The following is a 6,000-nucleotide window of genomic DNA, read 5'->3' as shown; positions in this document are numbered from 1 at the left end:
GGGAGACCTGAAGATCTCAGGAAAAAGTACTATTCCCCATATCCCAAAATTATATAAGTGATTACAAAAATTAAGCTATTACACACACACAAAAAAAATGCGCAAGCAAAGGAGAAAGAATGTAACAATAGAAAGTTATTATAAGAATAGAAAAAACCAGCGTTCCTCTTCAGAGGAGGATATTAAAGCAAAGAAACCCTCTTCTACCCCAAAGAGCAATGTCAAATGGTCATCTGCCCCCAAAAAAATATAGAACTTATAAAAAACTTTAAAAATCAAATAAGAGAGATTGAGGGGGGAAAAAACAATCCAAGAAAAATAAGATTATGAAAATAAAGTCAACCCATTAGAAAAAGAGATCCAGAATCTTAAAGAAGAAAATGACGCTTCGAAAATTAGAATGGGGCAATTTGAGACCAGCAAAGTTATAAGAGATCAAGAAATAATTAAACAAAATATAAAGAATGAAAAAATAGAAGAGAAAGTGAAACATAAGAAAAACAACTGATCTGGAAAACAGAACAAGAAGAGAAAACATAAGAATATAGGACTACCTGAAAGCTATGGTCAAAAAAAAGAAAACAAAAAAAAGAATCTTGATACAATAATACAAGAAATAATTAAAGAAAATTGTCCTGAAGCATTAGAACAAGGAAGAGAAAGTAGAAATAGAAAAAAAAATCCATTGATCATCACTTGAAAGTGATTGTACCAAAAATACTCACAGAGATATTATAGTCAAATTCCAAAATCCTAGCTCAAGGAAGCAAAGATGGACAGCTCTCAACATAACATGCAGTATTTATTATGCAGGCTTTCCTGAAATGAAAATTTATTGCTATGTATTTGGAATCCTCTCTTATGTTCTGCTATGCATGACATGCTTTCTTCTTTTGTTTCAATATTAAAGTTTATGATTTTTTTTCTCTATTCTATATTTGAGTTCTGGTATTTTAGCCTAATATAAAATAAATTATCAAGGAAAACTACCCCGATATTCTAGAACCACAAAGTAAAATAGAAATTGAAAGATTCCACCAAGCACCTCCAAATTCCAGAGTTCCCAGATCAAGGGAAAAATATTGCAAGCAGCCAGAAAGAAACAATTCAAGTATGGTGGAGCCGCAGATAGGATAACACAAGATTTAGCAGCTTCTACATTAAAAAATCACAGGGCTTGGAATATGATATTCCAGAGGTCAAAGAAGATAGGATTATGACCAAGAATCACCTATCCAGCAAAACAGAGTATAATCCTTCAGGGAGGGGGCGGGAAATGGCATTCAATGAGATAGAGAACTTTCATGCATGCTTGATGAAAAGACCAGAGCTGAATAGACAATTTGACTTTCAAATACAAGATTCAAGAGAATAATAAAAAAGGTAAACAGGAAAGGGAAATCATAAGGGACTTAATAAGGTCAAACCGTTTACATTCCTACATGGGAAAGTATTTATAATAAAAGTAAGACCTTTCTCATTATTAAGGTAGTTAGAAGGAGTATATATAGACAGAGGGTATAGGCATGATTTGAACATGAAGTGGGTATGTCTAAAAATAAATATTAATGGATAAGAGGAATGTCCTAGGAGAAAGAGGAAGGGAGAGATAGAATGTGGTAAATTATTTCATATAAAAGAGGCAAGAAAAAGCTTTTATAGTGGAGAGGAAGAGGAGGGAGGTGAGGTGTAGTGAGTGAACCTTACTCTCTTCAGAATTAGCACAAAGAGGGAATAACATACACACTCAGTTGGGCATAGAATCTATCTTACCCTAAAGGAAAGTAGGAGGGGAAGAGGATAATAGGAAGGGGGCAGTGATGATAGAAGGGAGGGCAGATTGGGGAAGGATGTAGTCAGGAAAGCAACACTTTTGCGAAGGGACAGGGTGAAAGGAGAGAGAGAATAGAATAAATAAAAGGATAAAATGGATGGAAATACAGTTAGCAATAGTAAGTGTGAAAATAATTTTGAAGCAAGTTTCTCTGATGGACTCATTTCTCAAACATATAGAGAAATGATTTAAATTTACAAAAATGAGAGCCATTCCCCAATTGATAAATGATTGAAAGATATGTTCAGTTTTCAAACGACATAATCAAAGCTGTCTATAGTCATATGAAAAATACTCTAACTCACTATTGATAGGAGAAGTGAAAATTAAAACAATTCTGAGGTACTACCTCATACCAATTAGATTGGCTAACAGTACAGAAAAGGTAAATGACAAATGTTGGAGGGGATGTGGGAAAAATGAGACATTAACGCACTGTTGGTGGAGTTGTGACCTGATTCAACCATTCTGTAGAGCAATGTGTAACTATGGCCAGAGTGTTATAAACCCATGCGTACCCATTGACCTAAGGATACCATTGCTAGGTCTGTATCCCAAAAGAGAAAAAAAAAGGAAAAGGACCTTTATGTATAAAAATATTTATAGCAGCTCATTTCTAGGCATAAAAAAAAATAGAAATTGATGGGATTCCCATCAGTTGGTGAATGACTGAATAAGTTGTAGTGTATGATTATGATGGAATACTACAAGAAATCATGAGCAGGATGCTTTCAAAAAAACCTGAAAACACTTGCATGAACTGATGCAAAGTGATGTGTACTGTGTACAAAGTAACAGCAATATTGTAAGATGATGAACTGTGAATGACTTAGCTATTCCCTGTCATTTTATTATCGCCTACACATTCTTGTTGCTCAATTAGTATTTCTTTTATGAATTTAGATGCTAAGTCCTTTGGAAAATACACTTTTAATATTGATATGGGTTTGTTGTCTATAAGTTTCTTTCAGTATAATGTATTCCTTTGTTTATCCCTTTTTATGTTTTAAATGTTTGTCCTTGATATTTCTTATGGCCTGATAGCAGCTCCTGATTTTTTGGATTCACTTAGTGGATAGTAATATTTTTCATCCCCTCATTTTAATCCTGTTTCTGTATTTTTTTTATTTTAATGTATTTCTTCTAAGCAACAAATTGTGGGTATGTGTTTGTAGTTCCAATTCTCATTCTTTCTTCATTTTCTTAAAATATTACTATCTTTTCATTTAAAATTCTGAGATTTAGGTTTATATTTTACTCCATTTCTCTTTAACATTTTCCCAAAATGGCATTTTAATCTCTTCAAAAATAAATGCAGTACTATATATCTTCAGTTACTTCACCTTAATCATTCTACTTTTTTTTTTACAAGCTCCCTTCCCTTCAGCCTCAACATGAACCCATTACCCTGAACAAATGTTGGTCTCTTTTCCCTGGTTTTACAGTGTGCTTATTATTTCCCTTTTCTTCCTTGTTTTTGTTTAATTATTTAATTTTCCCCTCTATTTTCCCCTCAGCTAAGTGATTAAGGTGTAAACCATTCCTTTATTGAAGTTCAACTTTTTTTCATTACTTAAAATCTCATTGTCTTTACATTTTTGTAAAATATGTTAAATTTCTCTCATTCTCTTCATGATTTAATTATATTTTCTATCTTGGCCACAAGAAACAATAATACCTTATTTGGATATTTTCATTTGCTTCCTACTAGCATCCCTGGAGTATTAGTGATAGGTTACAGTGATCAGACACACTGAGGAAGGGTAGCATCAGGATTCTTCAAGGATCCAAGAAGAAAAGCTATATAATACCTAAAGAGACCGATATGAGTTCTCTTCAAATAAAAAAGAAGTACTTCTGGGAACTGGGAACTGTATTACACCTTTTGGTATATGGGCTCTCTAGTCTTGAGCCCATTTTCCATTGGACTCTGTGTATATTGAGGAGAGGGTTTGTCAAACACATTGGGGAGTGTAGTGATGTTTTGTGCCAAATATTCTTACTCTTTCACCTGAACAAATACACTTTTCAGGAAGCTAATTACCTTTACCTGACTATTTGTTATCAACTGATAGTATGGGGACACACTGATAGGGACTCATGAGCAATAGCATCAGAATCCTATCCCCCCCCAAACCACAGCTCTGGACTGGTTATAACCCCAAATTCTCTGATAGCATTTAAAGACTTGACATATTTCTTGCTCTCTTTTTCACTCCTAGATTCTCCTTCTCCTCTGAGATTCACAATATCCAAATCATTTTCTCAACCCATTGCTGGTTCTCCTATTCTCCTGATTACCAAAACACCTTTCCTCAATGAGTTTAATCCTGGCAGTCTTTCTTCATAGCCAAATTTCTCCAGACAAAAAAAGATTAAAGTAAAAGATGAGGTGATACCCATATCCCACTCCTCAGCAAAGGGGAACTCCATGAGTTTGGTACATTGCTCATATTTTTAGACTTCTGTAATGTGTTGACTGGATTTGCTACTTTTCATCATCTTTTCTCCCCTTAAAAAATCATTAACTTTATGAGAATATGTTCTGTGAAGGAAAAGTACTCATGGTATACTGGAAGAAATGCTGAGGAAGTAAAAAGTCAAAGATATTAATAAAAAGCTATTTTTTAAAATAAAGATACCAGTGCCGTAACCCAGTCTTTTATTAATAAGGCTAAGTATATCTCAGTTCTTTTAACCTGTCCTCATATGGAGTGGTCTTCCATTTTCTAAGATTGATAATGTCACTAAAATTCCCTGGGCTCTAGTTTCCTCATCTACAAAATGAGTGGATTGGAATAGATCACCACTGAGTTCCCTTCTATCAGTAGATGTATCATCACCCCACATAGGATTTTCTCCAGTTTATCCATGTTGTTCCTAGAGGATCACATGACTGACCACTGTACACTGGATGTGGTTTGACATAGGCACGGTATGGTAGCGCTATCACAACATGTGTTGTCAACACCACTTCTTGAAATGCAAGTGGTGACATCTGCAGTGGCTGGGGTCATTTACTCACCACATGTCAGGCTTTCTATACACTAAAGCCACCAGATCATTAGATGAAAAACTGAGAGGGATATTTTCACTACACTATTATAAATAAGTATAAGTATACACATACATCTTTATCTATATAGGGATATATCTTTGTTTGGACCATCTATCATATCTGTAATGCCCTCCCCCCTGGCCTTTGCTTCACAGGGTCCTTCCATTCATTGAAGACTCTGCTCACACACCATCTTCAAGATAAAATCTTCCCTGGGGACTTCCAGTGCCAAGATGGTGGACGAAAGAAGGAACCCTCTGAAGCCCTCCCAAATTCTCCTCCAAATAATTAGAAAAACCACCTCAGAATCAATCTAGGATCACGGAAGCAGCTTACCAGCAGGAAAGGTCAATATCACTGGGGTGGGAGTGGAGTGAGGTCCAAGAGCAGCAGCAGCTAGTCTCATGGCAGGGGGCCTGCAGCAAGTCTCCAAGCCTGGGGCAATCCACCAGCAAGGACCTACCCTACTGCAGACCAGCAGCCCCCCAGGCAAGTTAGAAGTCTGTGCAGCTTAGTACCCCACTGACCCTGCCCTGATGTATTAGAAGTAGAGGGCAAAATAGAAATTAAAGCAATCTACCAATCACTGCCTGAAAAAGACCCCAAAATGAAAATTCTAGGGACATGTACAAATTCCAGAGCTTATAGAGCAAGGAGAACATATTGCAAATATAAAATAAATAAATTCAAAAATAAACAATTCAAATATCATGGAGCTAAAGTCAGGATTACAAAGGATTTTGCAGCTTCCACATTAAAGAACAGAAGGGCTTAGAATATGATATACCAAAAGGTAAAGGAGTTGGGATTATAACAAAGAATTACTTACCCAGCAAAACTGAATGTAATTTTTTTTGGGGGGGGATTGATATTTAACAAAATAGAGGACTTTCAAGCATTTCTAATTAAAAAATCTGAGCTGAATAAAAAAAAATTGTTCTCCAAATGGAAGACTCAAGGAAAACATAAATAGGTAAAAAAGAAACAAGAAAGAGAAAACATAAGAAATTCAATAACATTAAAATGTTTATATTTCTATATGACAAGATAACATTTGTAACTCTTAACAACTTTATTTCTGTAAGAGCAATTAGAAGCAGTAGGTAGA

Source organism: Phascolarctos cinereus, unplaced genomic scaffold, assembly GCF_003287225.1.
Source record: "Phascolarctos cinereus isolate Bilbo 61053 unplaced genomic scaffold, phaCin_HiC Scaffold_726;HRSCAF=1367, whole genome shotgun sequence".
Lineage (NCBI taxonomy): Eukaryota > Metazoa > Chordata > Mammalia > Diprotodontia > Phascolarctidae > Phascolarctos > Phascolarctos cinereus.
The sequence above is the reverse complement of the archived record's forward strand: the minus strand, read 5'-3'. Positions refer to the sequence as shown.